At 39.9% G+C, this 26,692-nt stretch overlaps 1 long non-coding RNA gene across 2 annotated transcripts in view; it reads left to right on the plus strand.

Annotated features, from left to right (window-relative positions):
• Nucleotides 1-1,001: 1,001 nt before the first annotated feature.
• The window catches only part of LOC118972647 (uncharacterized), a 219,378-nt gene continuing 193,687 nt past the window's right edge, over nucleotides 1,002-26,692 (plus strand). For both annotated transcript variants that reach the window (XR_012132286.1, XR_005061710.2), the window contains exons 1-3: nucleotides 1,002-1,086; nucleotides 10,549-10,619; nucleotides 15,452-15,617. This is a non-coding gene — a long non-coding RNA (uncharacterized lncRNA). The remainder of the gene's footprint in view (nucleotides 1,087-10,548; nucleotides 10,620-15,451; nucleotides 15,618-26,692) is intronic.

Below are 26,692 nucleotides of genomic sequence, written 5' to 3' on the forward strand. Positions count from 1 at the left end.
TTATCCACCCAGTTCATGCCCCTAATTCTTTTTAGAAACATCTAATACCAAAATTTGTTTTACTCATTTTTCAAGTGCAAAATTCTGATGCTGATTTACATATATACTCCACCCTGAGGAGGTGGTACAAAACCCCCGACTCCTGAAGAGTAGGCTGCCCATAGTTTTTCACTTCTAAGGACTATAATATGAAAATGGAGCCAAAAATATGGTGGAGAAACATGGTAAACACTACCTCCTCCAGGTGATCACTTAACAATTTTCAGTCATAAGTTGTGTTGGTAGTTTGTACCCTTGCTATGTTATGGTGAAAATGTCAGTTTACCTCTGTGTTCTTCCTCCCCAAATCCATGACCCCTGTCTAATCATAAAAAAATATCAGACAGATCCTGAGGGAAATTCTACAAACACCAAACCAGAACCCTTCCAAACAGTCAAGTCCATTAAAAACAAGTCAGAGAAGTTATTATAGCCAAAAGCAGCCTAAGGAGACACAATGACTAAGTGTGATACGTATCCAGGATAGGATGGTAGATCAGAAAAGGGACATTAAGCAAAATCTCAGGAAATCTGGAAAAGTATAGGCTTTATTAATTAGTGTCAGTGTAGATTCATTAAGTGTGACGATTGTACTAAACTAATGCAAGATGTTAACCATAGGGAAAACTGAGGTAGGGTGTAGGAGAACTCTGTACCTTCTTTGCAACATTTTGTCAATACAATGCTGTTCTAAAACAAGTTCACTGAAAGTCTGGTGCAGTTTTCAAAGTCATGGAATGGTACAATTTTTAAGTGGCAGCTGTTTCTACTTAACTTGAGTTTCAAGCTGAGGCTGTTATACCAGTGGTTTCCAATCTGAGGGGGGCAGCACAAGCACGAGGAGGGCTTGTTAACGGTGCTGGGCTCCACCCTACCTCCAGAGTTCCTGACTCTGTAGGCCTGAGCTGGGGCTTGAACATTTGCATTTCTAACAAGTTCCGGGTGAAGCTTGTGTTGCTGGTCCGCAGACCAAACTCACTGCTACATTGCAGTCAGGCACGGAACCCATGCTCACGCTTTTCGACCGTCTTGTCGTCAGCAAACAAGGTAAGGGGGCTTTATTTGACTGTTTCCCTCCTGTGGTACTCAAGGAGTTGATGCTACAAGACCTTGCATATAATAGTTTTAGCCTAATTCCAGCTGATTTGTTTTATTATCCTGTGCACATTTTTTGGTAATCCGTAAGTGCCATTGTTAGTATCTAGCATGATTTTTGAAAGAGTTATTTACGACAGCCAAATGGGGACTTTCAAATGAAGTACAGCGTTACCTGCAAGTCTCCAAGAATGCAATGAAATAATTAAGCGAACAGGGGATTTGTCTTGGAATTTCTCACCTGCAGAATACATGCCCTTAGGCTGGAAAGATGGGTGGGAACCGATGCTGAGCCCATGCTTGAAAGATTTTGCTTGCTGTTTCTGTCTTTTGGGATGAACTCAGAGGAGTAGGAGAGGACTTATCTGTTTGACAGCTGTTGGAAGGGTCACAGCAAAGACCTGGATTTGTCTTGGTGATTTGGCTTGTGTGGGGGTCGGGATGAGTACCTGCAAAAGATAGCCTAAGAGAGCTGGCATGAAGCTGTCCTTGCCCTGATTTGAAGAATCTTCCAGAGTTATTTACTCAAAGACTCAACAGGGAAAAACAACATCCATTTCATTTATTGAAGTGGATTATGTAGTTGTGTAGAGATAGTTTAAAAAGGTAATTTCAGATTAACTGGGAAAAAAAACTGGGTTCATGACATTTCAAAATACAGTGGGTTTAATGACGTGGGCTCCCTGAAAACCTCAGACAGGTCGGTAAGGTTTTGTGTGTACACAGTATCACTCCATTTTTGATCCTTAACTAAAATGTTTTGGAATTAAGTGACTTGAATTCTTATGACTAGAAACTAGTATGTCACCGTTTATTACACTCATCTAGAAAAATTTTAACTGAAGAAAGGTTTAGGCCCACAAGGCAAGGGCTAGGCCTTCCTCTAAAAACCCAGGGTAAAGCATGCCCACCCTCCTTGATTCCAGGATTTGTCACCAATTTTCTGCCTTCACACATTGTGTTGCTGTAGATGCAGCCTGTCCTTGCTGCTCCTGGCCCCGGCCCCCCTTTCAGCAGGACTTGAGGTTTCCTGCACCAGAGCTGCTGCCTGATTCCCAGGAGCAGCTGCTCAGTGTGAGGCAGGCGCAGCCAGGCTGCAGGGGCGGAAGCACTCTGCTCATTCACCTACGAGATAAAGTGACGCTGGGTAGGAATGGAATGGTGATAGGAAAAAATAGCAACTCTCAACAAGAGGGACTGACAGCTCAGATTGTCAAAAGTCCTCCCCCAGACCTTCATACCAAGTTTACTTCATAACAGTACAGAAGGCAACAGAGAAAAAGGCCCCATCTTTCAGCAGAGTTGCTTCCTCCTACTGAATACTCTGTCTTTTCCTGAGCTTCAGGGTTCAACTCTCCTTTTCATTTCTCTGGCTCCTCTTTGCTCTGCTTTGCTTCTTTTCCTCTTTGGAGCCATATCCCTAAACCAGGAGAATAATAGGGTTATATAATGGTATGCATTTAGAGACTTACTTTCTTTTCATTCTTTACTTTGTTGCCATGATTAGTGATCCAAATTCAATTTTTGTTATGTGTCTAGTTTTGGTTCCTTCTGCTCTCTGTTGTCCTTTTCTAATTTCATGTAGGACTGTGTATGCCTACTACCCTTATTTTGTGCTTTCTGGCTCCCCATTGGTTTTCTCTGACCCTGGTCACTATAAATATATCAGTATAGTACTGTTCTGGGACTCTGCCTTACCCTTCTTCCCCATCCCCTTTTTCTTCTACTTGTGCTACGGTTCCTTTTTTTTTTTTTTTAATACAGCATTAGAGTTACTGACATTACACCATAGAGTATAGTCAGATTTCCACTTTTAACTTTAGCAAATAAATCCAGCTACTGCTTACAAGTTTAAACTCACCTTTGTTTTTTAAAGTTTTACTAATTGTCCTAGAAATAAAACTGTGTCACTGGTAAGTGCCATCTCTCAGGAACTAAAGGAGAAAATTTAAGAAATTTCTTTGCAAATCTATTAAGTGAGCTACATACAGAATAGAAGCAACCTGATGTTAGAGGGAAAATCTGGGCTCAGAACCAAAAAGTTTTCTAAGCCTAGTCTGCTTATTAATCCTAATCCATTATTAGCCATGTAACATTAAGTGTACTCCCTAATCTTTTAGAAACTTTATCATTTTTTTAAATCTGAAAAAGCGGAAATAGTGCTTGGCCTGCTCTCCTAAGGTAGTAATATTGCTCAAATGAGATGTAGTATGTAAAACTTAGAAGCTGCAAATGCTTGTATCTGTGTAAACTGTATGGATGGAAACTTTCCCTTATAACCAGGAGCTAGTTAGTATGTATTTGATTTTAAGTGCTGTAACACTTGTTCCAGATGCCTGCCTTCTCTACTGCACTGGCACCAGGACACTGCCTGGGTTCCCATGTTGTGGATAAAGTGAGGGTTCCTATGGCCAGGATTCTCACCTGGCCCTGGTTGGCTAGCTCACTACACAGGTGTGGGCAGTGTATTGTTATTGACTCTATATAAACAGCTCTGCCCAGTGCTCTGGGTGACATGGTGGCACAGCTGCAGTGTGGCATGGCTGCAGAAGAGCAGAGACTGGAGTGGTGGCAGTGCTGAGGACAGAGACTGAGATGGCTGCAGAGATGGAGAGGCCCAGAGGCAGAGACCAGCTAGCTGCATGCAGACTCACTTTGAGTGGACCGGATTCTAGCAAATCCTATAGTGGACCTGTCACCATAGGAATGAAGTTAGGTATAAACACTTTCACCCCAAGAATGTTATACTGTCATTTCTTTGGTCACATTGGATCCATAGTGAACTTGTCTGGGGCTGAAACCCATTAGCAGGAGAAGTGTATACACCAAATGTGGTTTCTCCTTTCCTGGGAGGAAAATCCAAGGTCTTTGAGCAGACTTCTCAAGGTCCACTGGCCCCTGTCTAGAGAACAGCATAGGCTTCGGGGCCAGACACACTTGGGCTTGCACTGTAATATGCCACAGCTGTGTGATCTTGGGCAGGTGGCCCAACTTCTCCAGTTTCCAGTTCTTCCTCTAAAAAATGGGGGGGGGGCAATTGTTCCCTTGGGGTTTTTGAGGGACAGTGTGTCCAACTCCTAATAAGTGTCCCATAGTCATAACACTTAACAAATAATAACAGTGTGGCCACGTACACAATAACAAGCAAACAGAAGTGAGGCAGTAATAAGGCTCAGAGGGCAGGCAGGAAGCACTGCTTGCAGCAAACCTTGTTTGATCAGTCAGAAAATATTTCAAGCTCGTGTTTAAGCTCCTGATCCCTTTCTGTCCTGGGCTGTTTATCATGGTTTCCTGTCATCCCTTGAGATGGGCATTCCAAGGGCTTGATAAGGCTTAAGGTACCCTCTTGATGAAGTGGGAAAGATCCAATTCCTGGTACTTTGGCACTGAACAGTTCTGGGGTTGTGAGCTGGGATTTTCCACCTCTCTGAGAAGCTTAAGCCATGCCTACCACTGCCATTACCATAGAGAGCTGGATCCCCACCGCCCCGCTTTGTGACAGTGGTGTTGAGATGAGAATTATTACTCAGTGAAACAAAGAAATGGTTTTAATAACAAATGCAGAAGAGCTGTGCTCTACACTGCTCTTAATCAACAGGACAGAAGGCCGAACGATGGAGATCCTGGGGAGGACTGACAGCTCCAAAGAAACCTCTTTGACAAGTCTTGCTCTGTCAGTTTTAGGCGAATTAGCAAGTTCAAATAGGTGGCAACTATTCCTGTCTTTCCAGCTGTGGTGATTCTCAGGCTCAGTGTGATACTTTTAACAGCTTGCCTGATCAAAATGCCTAAAAGCCATGTCCATTCCTCCAGAGTATCATTAAAAGGAAATGGAAGTGTGTCCACTGGGGTCTGCCCATCTTCCCCATCATAGGCTGTGTTTGACTGGCATGTGACACTCTCCTTCACAGTATGTGGGAAGCCCAGAACTAGCTGCTGGTCCTTATAGGAAATGTGAAGAGCCTGAGCCATTTCTAAGGAAGTCATTTCTCTGAAAGGGAAAGCCAGCTACTTGCTCTTCTCAATTTCATCGTGTTCCTGGAACACTTGAGTTACTTTTGGGGAAATAGCATCTCATGCTTTTTCTGCCTTGGACACCTCTGCATCTGAGAGATGGAAAGAAAATAGAGATTAAATTTCTTTATGTCAACCTTGGCTTTTATTGCTGGTAACTTGCTGGCTGAAAAATAGTCATTAATTTATTCATTACCTCATCATTTCCTCTTTGGGTCCCAGCCAGTGCCTGATTGCTTGTCTCATGAATAGTGCTTGGATTTCTGTGGGTGACACTGATGTGGGTTGTGGAATAAGATTTATGAGTAGAAACAAGAAGAAACCTTTCTTTTTGCACTTGACAATAGTAAATGATTTGCAGAAACGATGGCTTAATCTTTGCATTTGGGTTTTGCAACACACAGAAAGCATTTGAGAACTGGCCAAGTCCCATACTGGTTGATGCTTTTATAGACTTACTTTCTCTATTCTGGTCCCAGAACTGTTGATTGGCTCCGTTAAGAATTCCAACTGCTGCTTTGGATGTGTTCATCCCTAGCTAGCTCGCTGAAGACTGCTCCCAGATACCTCCAATTCCTTCTGTTCTGCACCTGCATTTCTTAACAGATACCCTTGCCTCCTACTTGATTGAAAAGTCAAAACCTTTCATTTCAATATCATCATATGCTTACTCTTCTTCTTTACTGATCTTCTGAAAGGAAAGGGTGAGCAAATGATGACCCATGGGTCGAGTCAGGTGTGCCACCCACTTTCGTAAATAAGGTTTTCATTGGAACATGGTCACTTTTGTTCATGTCTGTGTCTGTTTTTGCAGTGCAATGGCACAATTGAATAGTTGGGATGAGGAATATGTGGCCTGAAAAGCCTGAATTATTTATCCTCTGGCCCTTGACAGAAAGTTTGCCAACCCGTGCACTGAGGAAAGGGTGATGGTCTTCCACAGGACCCTCCATCTCAATCCGTGGAGCCTATCACCTCCTGACTCCTCACTTATCTGTCTCCATCAATCCCCTCTCTTCGTATCTTCAGTTTCTCCTTTTTTTTGTCATTGTTCATCCAGTGTTCAACTTGGGTTCCTTTAATAACAGCTATTTCAGTTCCTAAGAGTGACATAAAAATTCTTGGAGGAACAGGGTCTGCAGGGTGGAGACTAACTTCAGGCTGTGGCTACAAGCCAGTGCTCCACAGGGCACCTTCCACCCACGCAGGCACTCGGCCACCTTGTTCCACCCCCCAAGCCAAGTGGGTCATCTCCCAACGTCTCCATGCTTTGCTCAGGCCAGTCACCTGAAAGGGCCTCTTCCCCATTCACTTTCTGTCTAATCCTACCTAGCTTTCAAAATTGAGTTGAAATAGCACCTTTTTCCATGCAGGTTTTTCCTCCCCAAATCTAATCTCACTCTTCTAACACAACTACCTCCAAACATTTTGTTGATACCTGTTATATGACATTTATCACATTCTACTTTGCATTTCACTTGTCTATTATTTTTACTCCCTTTTCTCACTGCAGTGGCAAAATCTTTGCCTTATGTTTGTCTTTATAATATCCAGTGTTATTTAGATACGATATATATACTATCTATGCACTAAAACCCAACCTAAGTTGGGGTTACCTTTACTAGGAATGTGAAACCTTTGTGAACAGGATTTGGGGTTTCCTAAACCATTTTCCCTGAAGAAATAGATATGAAAACCTGAAGAATAGATGCCATGCATACCTCAGGTTTTGCCTTTTGAATATTATGTTAGCTTTTATCAATTTTAGTATCCAGTTAGGGTATCTGTAAAATATGATAGCCCTGCTTGACTTTTTTCATAAGTCACTCCTGTTTTTCTATAAATCTCTGTCTTATGTGGAAATGTCAAGATGGTTATATACTACTGAACATTTTTTACAACAGCAGAGTTTTAAGACTGCATTTGCATGATAATGTCTGGAATTTCATTTATCCTTCCTGGTGAGTGCATCAATTTAAGTTCTGAATTGATAATGAGCACTGTCTTTTCAAGGAAATTAGCTAGAAAAAATATCAACGCATGTCAGGCTTTTGGTTGTGTTTTTTTTTTTTAAGATATCAGAAAAATGGTTATAAATGCCCTTTAGGGGTTATTCTTGAAGACATATTTTGTATGAAATGTAGCTCATCAGCTTAAATCTTTTCTCAGATCTGCCACCCCTGCTGTTGGGGTTAGTAATTTAATCCTTAATGGTAGGGTTTTAGCCTAGCAGGTAGCGCTCAGAAAGGCAAGCTCATGACTCCAGTCCCCATAGAGGTCAGCGTGGCTTTGTCTCATGGCAACAGCCTGCAGCCAAAACCCTCACCAGCTGTCTGGAAACATGGATAGTCTGGAACAAGAGACACTTGTCAGCAATGTGTCTGGGTCTCTATAAATTACCATTTTTAGAGGGGTGAAAAAAACCCTTTCTCAGGACAAAATTATCAATACAAATGTTAAGGAAAATGGAAGACCAAGATCTGGTATCTTAAGAGAAATATTTGTCAAACTCTGTCATAGTGTCACTTGATCTTTTGGGGAATTCCTGGACTTCTGATTTGGGTCAACTATCATAAGCTTATGGGTGAATCAGTATAGAGGATTTAAATAAAAGGAAAATAGAAACATAGGAGCTGAAGTAACACTTCCTTTTGAAAACTAGTGTTCACCTCATCAAAGAAACCTTGATGTAAGTACTGCTCAGCATCAAATCATAGTTTTAAGCTAGAAGTGACCGTAAAGGCCAGCCCTCCTCTCAAGCCCAGATGGGTAAATTGCTAGATTCCAGGTCACCAAGCAGGCAATGACCCAGGACTTAAACCCAGACCCCTCTCCTCCAAGTCCAGTGTTCTTTCTACTATGCCATACTCCTCCCCAGCCCTTTGAGACCTTGTGTCCATTAAAAGGAGTTCAGATCCACAAACTGGAGGTATTGCCCTATGCCTGACTGGACTCTTCCTTTCAACGTTCGTGAAACACCACACTGGGATGATCATCATTCTTGGGGTCTATACCCTCCATCCAAAATAGCTGGCATTTCCTGAGGGCTCTCCATGTGGCAGGAGGCCCTGACCTAAGAGTTTATGACCACAAGCTCATGGAATGTTCACAAACAGTGCCTGTAGCGTTGGCTTTTTTCTGCCTTATTAAATAAGTTTTGGTGGGCTGGCCATCTGACCAGAACCCTTCTCTGACCTCTATACCCACACTGTCTGTCATATGAAACTGCAGTATGTGCATCTACCTCATCAGGAGTGACACAGAATTATGTGGACTAATCCTACCCATTGTGTGGCCATCCACTAAGCCCTTATTCTTTTCTAGGGCCATTAAAAGTGCTGCTCTGAGCCTGTCACCTCTTGCTTGTACATGGAAACTCAGATTTTTCCAAAGCACAGTTGCTAATGACCACCAGATTAGAACTCCTTCATCTTGGGGAGGGAGTACCTTTGTTGATTCAAAGTGACATGAATGAGTGGTCAGATGTCTTCCAAATCCCTGTGCTGCTGTAAACTTGTCTAAAACAGTTGGATTATTCCCACTCAGATGCTAGTGCCTTTGTGTGAAAGCTTTCTTATCATAAGTCCTACAAAAGGGCAAAAAAGTTCGAGAATCTGCAGAATGTCTTTCCAGTCCATTGACCTCTTGGGAAAATTTATCTGTTTTACAGCCATGTCTATCCACATTTTCTAGAGGCAAATGAATTTCTCCATAGAGTTCTGCCATCACCTAAACTGGTCCTTTGCTCAGGCATTAAAAAGGGTATTTTTGGTGTCTCTTTGTGTGGTGGTGTGCTTTTCATCTTCAGACACCGTTTCAGCAGGAGGGAGGCCTTAGGGCAGCGGGAGCAGGCGGCTGTGGGGATGTTTGCTCAGGAAGGTGGAGAGGCTCCGTAAATGAAGGTGATCTAGTGGGTGGGAGATACAGCAGAAGGATACACGGCAGAGGTGGGCAGCAGGGGTTACATGGACTGGGACAGCACTCGGGGCTCCCTGCTGAGGAGTAGCTGTTGGTGTGGCACTGGGGCAGAAACTCCTAGGCTGGTAGGATGTGATCAAAATGCATTGTGGTTTAGGTTCACACAGCCAGAGCCCTGACTTTCACTGAGCTTGATAAAATGTTTTAATTTTCCAAATCACATCTGTTTATGAATTCCTAAATCAAACTCCGATTTGTGTGCTTTGTTTCTCTGCTGAAACGTATGTATGCTCTGAGACCAGTTTGAGTAAATTATCCTGTAACACCCCCATTCCTGGAAGACAAACAGAATCTCATTTGGATGTATGTTTTGCCTGCATTCCACTTGGTCTTAGAGCTGCTAATTGATGTTCTTATGTGGCCAACCCTATAGAAATTCCCAGTCGGTCCACAGGTTCTTTTTAAGTGTTTTCTCTTCTTCATTCCACCCACAAATCCAAAATTCCTCAGAGGAAAATTCAGCCCTAGCCAGAGTAGAGGGGACTGAGGATTCCAAAAACATTCACTCTCAGAACTGGGAACACTTTCAGAGATCACCTTCTGACATCAAAGCTTGTGAGAATCGTCATGAAATGGCTTAGGTTAGCGGCCAGTAGATGTAGCCCACCCTGGGAAATGTTAACACCTGTCTCCTTGATATCATTAATAATACTCTCAAATTTAGGAAAAGAGTAAAGTATCTTCCAAATCCTACCTGTACATGCCAATTTACAGAGGGAGGGAGAGAGATGAATAAAGGAAGGAATTAATGAATGAGTATGGTAAGCATTTGTTCTTAACAGTTAGAATAGGATCCTCCTTTCTGGAGAATATCATCTCTTTCGGCATGGGCATGAGTGTGTGTCTAAAGAAACTGCTGGAGGCTGAGCCCTGAAGGGGCCTGCAGGATGACCTCATGCTCAGACTGAGAGCCCAGGGGAGCTGCATTGCATGAGAAGGGAACTGATAAGAGGTTTATTCTATAAGGTGGGGAATTATGAGAGAAGGGAGAGGGATGAAAGCCCCTGGGCAGTGCAGAAAGGGAACTGGGTGAAGAGAAGTCTCCAAAGAGATTCTACAATGACCTTTTATAAGGAAGCTTTCAAATATATATGAGAAGATAGTTTAAGGTACCTACATGTAACCGTTACCTGGCTTCAACAATTATCAATGAATGGCCTTTCTAAACTCCTACCTCTCCCTTCCCTTCTGCCTCACTTTTTAAAGAATCACACTTCATAAATATTTTAGTACATATCACTAAAATATAAGACTTTTTTTTTTACAAAATCCCAATATTAACAAAAAATGCCAGCAATTCCTAGTATCAAATATGAATGTTCAGACTGTCTTGTAAATGTAACTATTTTATTGTATAACACAGATAAAAAATCATAAGTTTATAACTAGAATTCTTACAAATGAACGTATCTATGTATCTAGGACCCTGACGAAAAAGCAGATTACTGGCACTTGAGAAGCCCCAGCCCTTCCAGTGACCGTCCCACCCAAAAGTAAGCACTATCCTGATTTTTGAACTTTTTGTAAGTAGAATCAGCGTATGTATTCTCTGTGTTTGGTTCAACTTTGTAAGACTAAATTGTTTAGTATATTTGAAAATGTTCTCTGTGATTTAAGATGAGCATGTTATTTGGCTTCTGATGGATGGAAAATTCTATAAATGTCTTTTAGGTCCATTTGGTCTAATGTACGGTTCAGATCCATTGTTTCCTTATTGGTTGTTTTTGTTTTGTTTTGGTGGCAAGTAGGTTCTGAATGATCTATCAGTTGTTGAAAGTAGGGTATTCTACCATTACTGGTGTCCACTGCTCCCTTCAGATCTGTTAGTATTTGCTTGACATATTTAGGTGCTCCAATGTTGGGTATATATATTTGATTATTATATCTTCTTGATGTATTGACTCCTTTATCATTATATGATCTTCTTTGTCATTTGTTACTGTTTTGGTGTTAAAGGCTCTTGTGTGTGATGTAGTATAGCTACCCCTGCTTTCTTTTAGTTTCTACCCTCATGGGATGGCTGTTACCATCCCTTCACTTTGAGCTTACGTGCATCTTTAGAGCTGAAGTCTCTTGTAAATGGCATATAGTTGGGTCTTGTTTTGTTTTAGCTACTCAGTCGCTCTGTCTTTTGATTGGTACAGTCAATCTATTTACATTTACAGTTATTATTGATAGTGAGGACTTACTAATGCCATCTTACTGATTGTTTTCTAGTTGTTTTTTATTTCTACTGCTCCCCCCTCCACCCCCCCAGTTTGTTTCTGCCTACTTTGGGAAATTGGTGATTTTTTATTTTTTCATGGTGATGTGCTGTGTTTCCACATTATCTTTTGTGCATCTGCTTTAGGGTTTTGTAGCTATCATGAGGTTTACATAAAAAATATCTCAAGGGAGATTTGAAACAAGATCTGTGCATTGCACTTGGTTGATATAACTCTCAAATTGCTTTTGATTTGTGTTTGCCCTCTTTTCTTTTTAAATTTGTCATTTGTTGAAACAGATATCTCATAAAATTTTTTTATATGCTGAAATTTGCTGATTTCCTCCATGGTATTGAACATGTTTATATCTAGATTTCATGCAGACTGTGAGTTAGAACAAGAAGGTAAGTAGATCTTTTACTTGGAGGGAACTCAAAGTGATGTAAACAGCTGATAATCAGGATACCATGTATATAAGAAAAAATTGAAGATACGCATCAAAATGTTAACACTGGTGTTGTGTGAAAGTGAAGAAATGGGTGTATCATCAATAGTGTAGTTTTATCTGGCTACAGTTTATAGTGGAAACATTAAAGAACCAATAAAAGTTGTCATACTTAAAGAAGAAGTTTCCCTGGCTTTCTCCTCCCTGGCAGCCATACTGCCGTGGAGGGAGAGTGCACAGGCAGGTGGGGCATCCTGACCCACCCCATCAGACCATCCAGCCCCCTCACCTGCCCCGTGTTTCCCATACAGCTTTCTGGTCTTCATTTTATTTTTTGAATTGGCGATCTCAAAAAAAAGTGGAAAAAAACCAGCATTCTCATCCACTTGACAAATATGTTTCTAGCATTTTGTGATGTATAGGCTATCTTGGGTAATATATGACTAATTTCTTATGGTCTGGCATCCTTGGGTGAACTGATTAAAGCAATTTTCTGAACTCTGAGCTCTAGACTGATCTGGTTGTTCTGCAATAAGCTGCCAAAAAGTCAAGTTTTCTTCCAGAAAGTCAATCAGTCTTTTTTACATCTTCACTGGAAGAGTGATGGATGGAGTTTCAATTCAGGAGCCATCTGATGAAAGACAACATGTTTTCTGTCTGGAAATGGGCTGGAGGCATCTAAATTAAATATCAGTACCAGTTTTCCTAAACCAGAGACTTTTGACAAGAATCTATAAACAAGAGGTCTTTGTTTCTGAAAACTTCTGTAAATAGGATAGGCTATCTGTGAAACTCGTGGTGCTGGATGTATTTAGGTGCTGGACTAAATAAGGGAATTTAAGAAATAAACACATTTTCACTGTGGGTTTTTCTATATCATAGGGAATCACTAAGGATAAATCAGGATATTCTGGTGGGGGCGGTCAATCCTGATTATACTGAAACTGAAATACATGCCAATAATTTTTTATAATTTGCCTATTTTTCTGGAGAAAAGCAATGATTTCCTCAGATTTTCAAGGGGTCCTATGATCAAAAAAGACTAAGAACATAGAAGTTTCAGATGTTCTTAGGTCAATGATATATCAAATGAGGTTTGGATAGTAGAGGGGTAGATAGTAGAGATCCTAGAAAATATGGGGAGAATCAATGCATCTATATTCACCCCCAATCAAGATCTATGTAGACATTAGTCTCAGAGCTTGTCTGCAAAGCTTTGCATGGAGAGGTAAATTTTGATGTGACCTATAAAGCATTACTACTGGGAATTAAGTATTCGAATCCTGCTCACTGACATGGACTCCGTCCCTAGATCCTTCCTTCCAGCCTCCCACGTGGTCTCTGAATCTGCTATCTTAAGTTGTTTATGAACATTTGGCTCATTTGTTTGTATGTGAAAGGAGTCTGCACTCTTCTTGAAAGAGACCATTCATTGCCCTCCTACTACCAGGGAATAGGTGGACAAGAAACAGAGATGAAAAAGGCTATAACAAAGGCAATGATTTTGTGATCAAGATGATTTCTGTCATGTAATTGAGAGAAAATGACTTTTGAACAGGAAGGCAGATAGTGAAAGTTAACTTTCTGCCCTTATATGGCAAGTTTAGTGTTAGGTCTTAGCAATATGTATTCATAATATGATTTAGAGGATAGTGAAATTCCTGGGTATCAGCATATTCAGATGGAGTCCGTGTCTAAAACAGAAGGTACAAAATGACCAACCTGGGAGAACTGATGTGGCCATGAGTGAAGGGAGCTGGGGAACTCAAGTGTGTCAAAATTTACTTCCATCCAGCCTGCATTTCTCGTTAAGTTACCTGGGTTTTAAATTAAACACTTGGGATCAATTAAGAGTTTGTGTGCTAAACCTGGATTTGATTCTGGAGCAAAGGGAGTTATGAAAGCATTTAATTGGAAAGATAAAATTCATAGAGAATAGAGGAAAGTAAAACAGGAGGTAGGAAAACCAACTGAGGAGAATACTACAGTCATCCAGACAGGAATTCATGGGAACCTGAACTAAGGCAAAAATTGGGGCTAAAAAGGAGACACAATAGAGCTGTTAGTTAAAAGCAACAGGACTTAGTGACGAGATAGAAGATGAGGAGTTCAGGAAGATATTAGTGGCAAGTGGGAAGGTAGGTCCATTGACTATTATAGGTTATACAGGGTTTTCCTATTCCATTTCTGTCTCTATATTCCATTTATAATAGAAATAATTTTCCAAAGGGAAACCATTTGGACATCATTACCCATTCTACCTTTTGAAATGACAAGACACCAAATAAATGTGGGCAGTGTGTTGAATGAAGCCTATAGAAGAAAGGCTGTAGAATAACTTGAATGCACTTTCAATCCAGATTCCAACAGCCAGCATGGGTCTGCAGGCCACTGCTCAGGCTGTGTGGAAGACTGAACAAGTGGTTATCATTACCCTCCATATCTTTCAAACTAAGAAGTATCATGTTCTAGGGACCTTGAGCTGTGATGTCCAATAGAAGGGTGAATCAAATTCCTTGGAAGGTTTTTAAAATCAGGTGCCCAGACCCTCTGAATCAGCATCCCCAGGGAGGGCCTGGACATGTGCATCACCCAAGAGCCCCTGCAGCTATTGTTGTGTAATTACAGCCCTACTAATCTTTTATCTGACCTTCTGCTCCCTTGCTTATTGCTGCCTGGTTACAATTACCAGTATTGTTTCATGTCTACTCAGAATATCTTCCTCTTCTCCACTTGAAATATTTCCATTCTCATTTTCCCTCTTACCTATTCATAAGAATTTCTTTGTGTTTGTGGATATCGACTCCCCCCAAGAAAATAATAAAATATCTGCTTCAATTTTTGAACACTTAGTAATTTAATAAGCATTGACAAGTGAAATCAGAATTGTGGGAGGAAATCCATAAGCAAGATAAATTTGATATTGATTTCCACTGTGAATTGTTCTTGGTGTATTTCTTTCCTGTGCTTCCCTTCCTGAGCAGAAGAATATGTAATAGAAGTATAAACATGACTCGCTGCTGACTTTAAAACCAGATGCAAAATGGGAAGAGAGCCCGGTTTTATTTCAGTTACATAGGGCTCTGTAAATACCTTTCTGCCACTGTTGATCTTGTATTACAGGTAAAGATGTACCCTGTGGTATGTTAATCCAGCCCTAATGTGAACAGAAGTGGAAAAATGACAAAACTCTTTGCACAAGGTCTTGCTGCCAGAGACAGCTGACCTTTTTACACATCGCGTAACCATTGGTGACCATCTGGCAGGTTATGTTTTGGATTTGCTCATGAGTCTAGCTTCTCCTGGGTTAGAATTCTTCAGCAGACTTAAGGAGTACTCTTAGCTGTTTGTGTTCATTAGAAGCTCTTCACATACACACGTTTGAAACATCTGATCCTGAAACTTTTTTCCACTACATGGGAACTATTTACTTGAGAAGATCTGAAAACCTGAGCTAATCTATGACTCCCCCCAAACATTGAATGGCATCTTAAAAATATCTGTAGCAAAGAGTGTAATGCTTTCAAGTTTTCTCAGTCACTAAGCCCAGAACTCTACTCCTCTCTGGAAACAGAAAGGGGAAGTGAGGCTCCCATCTCTGGGCTCTGTTACCACAGGCAGAGGAAACGTTGGTTGCTTTTTTGTGGTCTCTCCTCAGTGGGGTTTCATTTTTCAGCTCTGAAGCCTCCTAGGTACTGAAGCAGCTGGAGGATCACTGACTGAGGGCATCTTGCTACCTAAAGGATCTCTGCTGCATCTGGGAAGGGATGTCTAAGGAGGAAATGACCAACTGAGCTCAATCTGCATGCTTCCAAGAAGGATGTGAAAGCTTCTGAAGACAGGTAAAATGCTGGGCTTTTACTTTCTTCTCTCGGGGGAAGAGAGGCCCTGGATGTGAAAGGGAATTACGACTGTTCATTGCAGTCCGCTGCCCCACTGAGCCTGGTTTGATTCTCTCCTCATATCCCTTTACAAGGTTGCATTCCCTCAGTGTTCATGTAAATGAACAAGGGGTGGGAGAGTGAGTGAGTGAGTAATGAGGCCGGTTATCCCAATTGTGCCGCTACCTGGACAGTGAGGAGCTGAAAGGGTGCTGTTCTTGGAGATGGGAAACTTAGGTTCAAATCTCAATTCTCCCTTTTCCTGTATAAACTTGGGCAACTTCCTTAATGATTTGGAACTTTAAGTGTCAGTGGAGAGTACTAACTTCTGCAGAAATCTATTGGGAGAAAGATGTGTGCTCATGGATATAAATCTTGCCAAGGAAAATTTCAAAACACACATTTCCCAGGATGTCTTGTACTGAGGGCTGTGATACGCACCCCAGGTTCCAGTCATCAGATGTACTTGCAAGGCTTGGATGCAGAGAGAGGAAATGTCTGTGCCCAGGAAGACCTATGATTTAGCAAGTGTGGAAGCATCTGCTCTTCTGGGGCTTGTGTCTGGTGCCAACCATGACCAGCATCTAGTGGTGGGTGGTGGTAGAGGGGTCTTCACACTGTAACCAGCTGGATGTTGTTTCTGGCCATGTGGTTCCTTGTCAAGTAGCTTCTACACCTGCTTTCCAGGCTCTCTTAGAGATTCATCAGGCTACCTAATATCCTTTGATAAATCTTGTTTGGCTTAAGCTAGCCAGTGTAAATTTTGTTGTTTGCAACCAAGAATCACAATTGAATTGTCAGCTGAAATCAATATGACTATCACATTAAGAAAGATAGTTTATTCATAGTAATACTGAGGGCCATGCCCTGGGACAGTTAATAAGAGAAAGAGTTCCGATCAGACTGTTTCTTAGCTCTTTGACAGAGATGGTTTATGTGCAGTTTCTAGCAGAGGATACATGTAGGAAAGAGGTTACATTAATCGATATACCAAAGCAGTGTGTCAAGGATACATTTGGTTAATGTCTTTAAAAAACAGACTATTCACATTTTGGTGCTATCTATGTATGACAGGAGGCAAGGTTTAGAACTGTTACTCAGTCTTCTAAAGAATTGTATTAAGGACATAAAAACCAGCTCCCCTTCAAAAACCAGCTTGTCTTCATTGAATATTCAAGATTGTTTCTCCTCTTAGCCATGGCTGAGGGGCTGCAGCAATTGTGCTGACACACTTGAGAGTGGCTGTATGGTGTCTTCACAGCGCAACGTAAGTTGTCTTGGCTGACTGAGGGCTGCTTCAGCTTGTGTAGTTTTTACCAGTGGAACTCCATGGGAGATAAAAAGAAATCCATTCTTTCATAGATTTAACAAGATAATCATGTAGTCTTTGTCTTGTGATTCTTACCCAGCTTATCTCTGTATTATATTCCACATTTTTTTCCTTGGTTCATAGAAATACAAAATTCTGAGCTAGCAGAGGCCTTAGATAAAAACCACCAAGTAGCCACCCCACCACCTGCCACTTTACAGATGTGGAGTCTTAAGTAAAGAAAAGTGAATTGGCTTGAAAATAATAGGTCTGGATTTAGAGCCCAAACCCAGGTCTTCTTAGTACCAGTGTGGCATTCATTCCAGGGCTCACTAGGCAACACTCTTTACCAGATAGAATGTGTGGAGCCACAAAGGAAAGAACAAATGGCAGAGAGCTTGATAGGAGAGCATAGAGAGTTAGAATGCTCCAAATCAATCATCCTCATAAAGAAAAAGCTATGGTCTCCATCTGGTGCTATCTCAACTTCAATATTTTAATAAGCACTTAAAAAATACATTTTACTGCAGAACTTTCAAAATGTTGAATCAAAAACCTATCCTTTTAATAATGGCAAGTGCCAGCTTATAAAGTGAAGCAACCTGCAGTCGTCTCTGGAATTACTCATGGTTTTCCAAATTAACCTCTGCAGTGTGTTCATACTATGTACAAAGGATACATCATAACTGAGTGATACATTTATGGTGGCAAATCTTAATTGCAGGTTCATTCCAAGTTAACAGCTATCTACGTAACAACTTAGTAAGTTGTACTGTACATGCCTCAATATTTTCCTATTTACATTTAATAAAACTTTTACTGTATAATTATTCTCATTGTTAAAATTATGGAAGTATAAAAGGCAAAAATATTAAAGTTATCTGGCTGTATAATCTCATTTCTCAGACCAGTAGGGATTTTTCCTGACAATGTATAATCCCTACCACCTGGATATCCTCTACTTATGGGGGAAGTTAGCCCCTATTCTGTGCCTGTCTAAAGGTTGCATTCCTCTAGTATATTTGGGCATATAACTCACTTCTCCACTGAGACCTACTTTTCTACTTACACTAGCCCCTAAAGTTCACCCTTTACTTTGCCATGGCCCTCCATTCACTTTGCTCACAGGACTGTCTGGGACTGAGGACTTCCACCTTCTTGTATGAGGTGGTGTTGCCATTCTGGTCTCAGAAGTAGGGCAGGAGACAACACACTTCTCTGCTCGGCTCCAGCCTTTAATGCCCCACTCCACCAGTGGCACACAATTGTTGTGTATACAGAGCTTTTGAAAGTTTTGGGACAACTCTAGGGGATTCTATTATAGGGAGGAAAAAACCCTTAAACTGGATTCTAAACACAATTGCTCCCAGAGTCTGAGAAGAGGCAAACTTTGTAGAAGGGTCATCTCATAGGCACCACAGATTGGCCTTCCTATCTCGATTCATATTCTCTGTCTGTGTGTGTGTCCATCTGTGTGTGTGTGTGTCCCTCACACACACTCTTAGGGCGTAGTATACATCTTAGGGGTAGTGAGTACTCTATCGTGGTAACTGGCAGACTCTCCCTCCTAGTACTTGTTTCCCATGTCCAAGTCTCACTCAGCTCAAGCAGTCCTCTTTCATCTCATAGCTATGCCATCTGGAACACATGTCTGCAAACGCTCAATAACAGGAAGGGGAGAGACAGACAGACACACACACACTGACTGACACTCTCTTACTGGCCTGTGCCCAGAAGGGACTGTTTCCTCATTCCATCCCATTTCATTGGCACTAACCAGACACATGTCCCCAGTTAAACTGTGAAAGCAGCCTGGAAAATGAAGTCTTTCTGTGTGTCCAGGAAGAGGAAGTGGTGTAGCAAACGGCCATACATATTAAGATGGACAAGAAGCATCTTCCAGAAGGCAGCATAATCTGCAAAGATTTCTCTTGCCCAAATACACAGAGGTTTCAATTCTTCTTTTGTCAACTTTCTATTCCCAGATTATGCCCAGGGTGCTAAAAATACATTTTTTTAAAGAAAGTAACCTCTGTAAGGGAAAGAATTATCTTCCTGCTTTTTTTCCCACTACTGAATCTTCAGACTCCAGAATGGTACCTAGCAAGTAAGTAGTAGGATTTCAAGCAATGTTTATCATTGGATGAATGTAAAACAAGGCCCATTAAAGCCATCCTGACAAAATAAACTCAGAGTGCAAAAAGATAAGATAGTTATTCTTAGAAGGCAAAATAGGTATTATTTTTTAAAGTTTTCTTGCTAAATGTGATAGTTTGAACTTTATAAAATTGCTAATATTTGATTCTTTTTGACCTACAAAACTCAATTTTATAGGGTTCAACTTTTCTATAATTTGTACATATATGTGGTTTTATATGAACCATATTAGTATATATAAATTATACTTATTGGTGCATATTTACAGTACACTTAGGATACTGCATGTTTGCACATCATCCCGTTTCAATACATAAATCAATTACCTTATCTTTTTGAAGGCAGTATTAGGTTTGATTGTATAAATATACCATAATTCATTTAATGTTTCTATTGATAGCCAGTTAAATGGCTTATAATTTTGCACTATTAGAAATGATTGTATAATAAAAATCTTTGTGTATGTGTGTGAGAGAGCACATCTTTCTTACATAAGCTTTTGCTTGTTTAAGAACAAATGTCTAGAAGTAAAATTGCCAGACCAAGGTAACTTCACATTGTAAATTCTGACTGACATTGCAAAATTAGCCTCCAAAGAGTTTGTGACAACATACAATCTTAACAGCAATATAGGAGAGTGTGTATTATTAGTCTTACTAAAGTGCAACAATTATATGATTGTAAAAAAAACCTATTGTTGACTTTTCTTGATTTTTTAATGCTATTGAGCATTTGTTGGAATATTGTTTTCCTTTCTACTGAGCTTCTGTGCAGCCTGTAGGTAGGTCCTCTGAGAATGAACCATTCACCACCAAACGTATTATACAAAGGTCTGAGAGGGAACAGATCAACTTGCATTAATCCTTGAACCCGCTTGAAAGAAGAGTTTTCTTGGTTCACCCAAGCATACCAGCTGGTCTCCCTCTAGGCTTTCCATATCTATCCCAAAATAATGCCAACAAACTGGAAGTCTGGAGCATTTTGTACTTATATTAGGTGTAGATAAACAGAAAAATCTCTAGAGGTTTCAGATTCTTCTGGGATTTATGGTCAAGGCAGGTGGAACTGAAAGAAAACAATATGATTAGCTATACCAGTTTTATATCCAGAAAGGACATTTTGAAGATGGCAACTTTAAGACTAGCATGCTAAGGACATCTTTAAGAGTCTCACTCCAGTTGGGAGAGACCAGTAGAAGGCAGCTAGGTAGGTAAAATTTTATTGTATCTCATGTGTTGTCCTGTTGAATCCAATTGGCAATTGCAGATTGTTATCTCTGCCATTCCTCTGTGTGTGTGTGTGTGTGTGTGTGTGTGTGTGTGTGTGTGTGTGTGTAAATAATATATATCTCATCATATATGTGAAGCTTAGTGGTTAAAAGCTTGGGCTCTAGGGACAGATTGTCTCGGTTTGTGATCTGGCTCTCTTATTTACTAGCTGTTCTTGCCCTAGGAAAGGTTCCTCAGTTCTTTATATCTATTTCATCAACTGTAAAATGAAGATAATAATAGTACTTACCTCTTAGTTATTGTGGGAATTAAAAGTGATCACACTTCTAAAGTGCTTCGATCCATGCCTGGTGCATTGGGGTCAGTAGATGTTATCTACTTTATTTAATGATGTGATACATTGCTTGGGTTTTTAACACACAATAATACAGAAGGAGGAGAATGTTGTATCCCTGACATATCAACATGCCCTGTTAAATTCTCCTAATGAGCCCTGATAATGTAAATAAAAGCAAGAATATTTGAGCAGGCCTTAAACACTGACAGGTGGATGAGTGTCCCCATCACAGTCTGCACCCACATCCTCCTGCTCCTCTGTCCACCACTTAGCAGTTTCTAAAACCAAAGCTTTGCTAATTCACCATGTAGGTGCTCATCCTTCCTTACCTTGTGTACGCCTTCCAGTGCAGATATAAACGGATGGTATGTGGAGGGCAAGGGGAAGAAATGTCTAAGAGAAAACAATAAATGTTACTATATTTTCCTCCCTGTCACCCAAGCCTTTTTAGAGAAGGCACAAGTGCTGTATTTTGACACTCACTTGTTAATTGCCTGCCACATACCAAGTCCAGTGCTGCTGGTCACCTAAAAAAATAGGAAGACGACTAAGATTTAGTCCTTGCCCTTAGAGGAGCTCGTGGTTTGCTGAAGGAGACAAACAAGGACACAAACTACATAAAAACACTCCAACAGAGGTAGTTGGGTGGAGGGACTGGGGGTGCTGATGGGGAGGGTGAGCCTGAGGCTGGCATCTCAGTCTTCTCAGAGGGGCCCCTGTTAGTCCATCCATTGGTGGTGGTCATTGTTGGGCTTGAAAATGGGAGATTAGGTCCAGTGGAGAAGTTGGTTAAATACAAGTATTTATGGTTTTTTCTTTCCTGTGGTACTACATGATTACAGTAGAAATTTTAAAACAAAAGACAAGCAAAAATACCTATTAATCTTTTTCTAGAGGTCACCATGGATCACACCTTGATATTATTCTGTAAATTTTTATGTGTGTGCACACAGACACATAAAAATTATCTTTAAATTTCTTATGGGCTACGAAAGGGCTAATTTTGGGCAACAAATATGTGTTGTTGTTGTTGTTTTTTCATCTTAATTTTCCCTTGACAACATATTCTGAATATCTTACTATATTATTTGAAATTATAATTGTAATGGCTAGTTCAATAGTTCTTTGAATATATAAACTATAATTTGGAATCGCCAATAATGAAGATTACCTAATGCCACCACTATGTCATATCAAAGAAGACCCTTGGTTAGTTTAGCAGCTTTTATTATCTTCCCTAGCAGCCTTAAATATTTCCTTAATCTAAATTCTTCAAAGTAGAATTGCTGAGTCTAAAATTCACATATTTTAAAGTTGAGGTATTAGTTGTTATTAGCCACTTTTTTATTGTGGAAAGATGCATGTAACAAAATTTACCATTTTAACCATTTTTAAGGTAAGTTCAGTGGCATTAAGTATAATCATATTTTTGTGCAACCTTCACCACCATCCATCTCTAGGACTTTTGATCATCCCAAAGAGAAACTCATTAAAGAATAACTCCCCCTTTACCACTCCCCTTAGCCCCTAATAACTTTTATCTACTTTGTATCTCTCTAAATGTGCCTCTTCTAGGCATTTTATATAGGTGGAATCATGCAATATATTTCCTTTTATGTCTAGCTTATTTCACTTGTTTAGAAGGTTCATCCATTTTGTTGCATGTGTCAGAGCTTCATTACTTTTTAAGGCCAAACAATATTCCACTGTATGAATATGTCACATTTTGTTTATCCATTCATCTGTTGATGGACATCTGGGTCATTGAGCAGCCACTCTTAAGTCAGTACAGGCCCACTGAGCTGATAGGCAACATCCAGTTTCTTCAGTCTTGTGTTTTGTCACAGCCTGCTTCATGCAGATGAAGTTAAAAGAATCATCAAGGTACATCACTTACCTAAGTCTACAGTGGAGGCAAGTCAATTACTACAAATTGGCACCTAAAATGATCTTTTTTAAAAGCTATTTAACCGAAGTAAACCAAACTGTAAGGAATTAGGAAAACAGCCTGATCAAGAAAACATTATTGATGATGTATGACTAAATTAGAGAAAACATGTTTTCACCTGAAGAATGTTGTGTATTTTGGTATTTCAGAGATTGTATCTTTCTAATATACTGGATCCTAATCAATTTTTGTAGGAACTAAAAACTTAGTTGAATCAAAAGAACCAATGAACTCTTTGAGTTAAAGCTCCTAGAAATACCTGCACCTTACACAAACCCTCTTCAGAGCCTTCAGTAGACAGTGCTGATAGTAAAGTGGAGACTGTAGAGGGGGTTCATTGTACTGCTCGTTCTACTTTTGTGTATGCTTGAAATCTTCCATAATTAAAAATGTTTTTAGAAAAATAAAAAAATTTACATGGCCTTGGGCAATATACCAATACCATGTTGGTTGGAAAACAATGCAATGTGTCCGGTTTTTGGAAAAACTTTCTTACTGCAACGGAGAACTATAATTTTGGCTTGGTATACAAGTCTTTTTTTTTTTTTTTTTTTTTGTCAGAGATTGGTACAAAAAATAGCTTCCCCAGAAAGCCTTGACAGGTGTGTTCAGAGCTGGTGCACACTATTGAACTAGAAGCTGAAACTTAACCTAACTGTAAAGCACCACTGGCAGCAGAATCCCCAGTAAAGTATCTTGGTTAGTTTGTGAGCATAGAAAGGCTTTGGGAATGTGTACCTGAACCAAATAAACACTACCTGCTGTTAAAAATAGAATTCCAGGCATCCATTATATATCATTTTAAACATTTAGCTTCTAAATGTTTAACAGCTTGAAAGGTTGGCAAGTTTGAAAACTGATGTTCATCATCCCAGAGCAGGCAGAGTAAAATGTTTTTGAGTAACTGTTTTATTTTCTGTCAAGTACCTTAATTTATACTCTATTACACGAGAGATGGAAGTGCTAATTTTAAGGACATAACAATGCATCAGAAATTATGAGTGACTCCAGCTTCTAGTATTTAGAGCTCTCTGAAGGATGTGGCACAGTAGATGGAAGGGATTGATGAAGAAAATGTTGGCCTTTTACTCAGTGATTTAGTGGGTTTAAAAATAGATTGAGTCTAGTCTTAATAATTGCTGAGAGTATCCAAGAGACCATAGGTGAGCCTTGGCAGATCTGTGGCCAACAGAGTGGAATGGTATTTTCAGTGCAAAAGTATAGAAAACCAAGGCAGATGTTGGGAGATCATGGGCCTCATTCTTTGAGGAATTTATCTAGACACTCATTTAGTGAGTATGTGGAGTTAGGAAACATATCCAGTCAGTCCTTTGTATTGCACTGAGGACTCACTTTATGTGACACATCAGAGCATTGTACTATGTCAAAAAAAGGGGTATATTCCCTGCCTTCAAATTATTCTACAAGTAGGCAAATGAGTTTTGAAAGGGTGAAACCCTCAGTTTGAAAGAAGCACACATATGAGGTTGTCTTTAGATTTGGGTCCATATAAATTATGGGAAGATTTTCTTTAGGGTTGTGTTAGAACTCTAGATTTCAAGTGCCAGAAACCCAATCCATACAAGTCTGGGTAGAACATAGTTGGCAAGGTCTGAGACACAGAGAAGGCAGAGGGTGGAGCTGACCTGAGGACAACTGAACCTGGGTGGGGGGCTCTGTCAGACATTCCTGTCTGACTCTCAGTGACTCATAATTTCTCTCTGGTTGTTTTTTTGGTGTAGTAAAATATAAGTTCAATGGCATTAGATACACGCACATTGTTCAGTCATCACAATTAACCACTTCTGGCCAGTTTTCATCTCAAACAGAAACCCTGTCCCCACCAACAGCAATGCGTCCTCTTCCCCTCCCCACTACCTGGTTACCACTATTCTATTTTCTGTCTCTATAAATTTGTCTATTCTAGGTACCTCATATAAGCAGATTTATGAAATATTTGTCCTTTTGTGTCTAGTTAATTTAATGTAGCATAATATTTCCAATGTTAATCCATGTTGTAGCATGTGTTGGAGCTTCATTCCCTTTTATGACTGAGTAATAGTCCATCATGTGTATATGCCACATTTTGTTTATCCATTCATCTACTTATGGCCATTTGGGTTGTTTCCGTCTTTTGGCTCCTATGAATAATGCTGCTATGACCATTGGTATACAAGTGTATGTTTGAGTCCCTGCTTTCAAATTTTGGAGGTGTATGTATATCTAAAAGTGGAATTGCTGGGTCAAATGGTAATTGTTTATCTTCTTGAGGGATTCTTTCTCTTTCGTGTTAGTTTCGTTCTCTCAGAATAACATCTCTACAAGCATATAAACCATGCCTTCCAGCAGATTCAGGTTCACATACAATGTTCCAACCAGAGAGGAGAGAGTATTTTACCCTAACTCAAGATCCAAAAACCTAAAAAGGGAACCTAATTGGCTAACTTGGGTATTACACCTTTATCAGAAACAGTCACTGTTGAAGGGCAGAGTTGGAGTGGAGGTGGATTATTGGATATTCTGATGACTGGATGAGATAGAATCAGATTCCCACCCTTTGCCTGGAGAAGTGGGATCATGTAAGAAAAGGACAGTGCCAATTGGGACATCTGTTCAAATCTGGGAGGAGAGGAGTACAGTTCCCACAAAGAAGGGGAAGAGGTAGCCTGGATGTAGAAACTGGAGAAGATCTTGTGAGCTAAGCCATCCCAAATCTGTGGCTTAACATCAAAATAACTTAATTTGTTGCTATGCTTTGTACTTACTATAGTCAGTCAAGGTAGGTGTGTACACACACAACAAAGAAAAAATCTTTTGAATGAGACAGTTTAGGATATTGCATGAAACCGTGTATAGGAAATCCCTTTGAACATTTGTTTAACATGTACAGTGGCATTTTTCATGGAAAAAGCTTGTGAAAATAATTTCATATAGATAAATATTTGAAGGATGCATTTTAAAGAATCTTTGCTTCCAGTATAAGCTTATTTTTCAGTTTTAGAGTCATCACTGACACATTTCCAAACTGTTAGAAGAGCAGAGAATAAAGGCTTCTTACCTTGATTTTAATCTACTTGCTTCATTCCTGCTCTTAGCTGTACCTTGGATTCAAATTATGTCAAGTAGATGGAAAGTACCTGTAAATATCCACAGAAAATTGTGTTACAAACAATTTCTCTACTGGGTTTGAAACACAAAGCTAAGAGTTGGTGTGATTTATTCAGTTCCAGCAAATCAAATTCTGTAAACTATTGATCTGATTTCAGGATTCATGAGGTTTATTATGCTTTTAAAACTTCTCTTTTATATTTATACATCTTCTCTAAGCATATAATACAAACCCAAGAAGATACCTATTATTCTTTAGTATTTCATCCCAAATAATAATTATCTCCTCATATGATTACACAATTTCCTATTGTTCATTTTTTGATTCATTCTGCATCTTGCATTGCCTGCTTTAAGGACTGCTTCCATTTTAGGCTTCCATTTCATCCTCATTCATTTCATATCTTTTATTACTTTCAAAGGTCATTCCCTGTGTATCTCAGTTACGACCACATAATCAAGAAGCATCATGTTCAAAAGGATATCTTGGTCACAGGAATTACTGTCATGCTTGATTACTACCTTTCGTAAAGGGAAGAGGAAGTTATTATAGTTCAGGGAAGGAAAGCAAAGAGACCCAAATTGGTAATGACTATTCATTTCCTTGTAAAACAATACTGATCTCGTTATAAACTGACTTACACAATTTAATTAATATTTTATATATTATGGCCTCGCTCTCTTCTTCCATCTCCAGCTCTCTCCCTCCTTCCCTACTATCTTCCTCTTCACCTCTCTCCCAAATGCAAATACATAGATTTTCTTAAAAAAAAAGAAAATTTATCTTTTTAAGGTGATTATCTAAGTCTCTTCAATTTAAACAAGCAGACACCAAAGGCAGAATTGATCGATTCTGTTTTTACTCTTGGAGTTTTATCTGGAAAGAGTATGTAGTTTTGTTGCCCTGGATTTGGCTTGGAAATGACAAGTCTTACCCACCAACTTTCC

Source organism: Manis javanica, chromosome 6 (assembly GCF_040802235.1).
Source record: "Manis javanica isolate MJ-LG chromosome 6, MJ_LKY, whole genome shotgun sequence".
Classification (NCBI taxonomy): domain Eukaryota; kingdom Metazoa; phylum Chordata; class Mammalia; order Pholidota; family Manidae; genus Manis; species Manis javanica.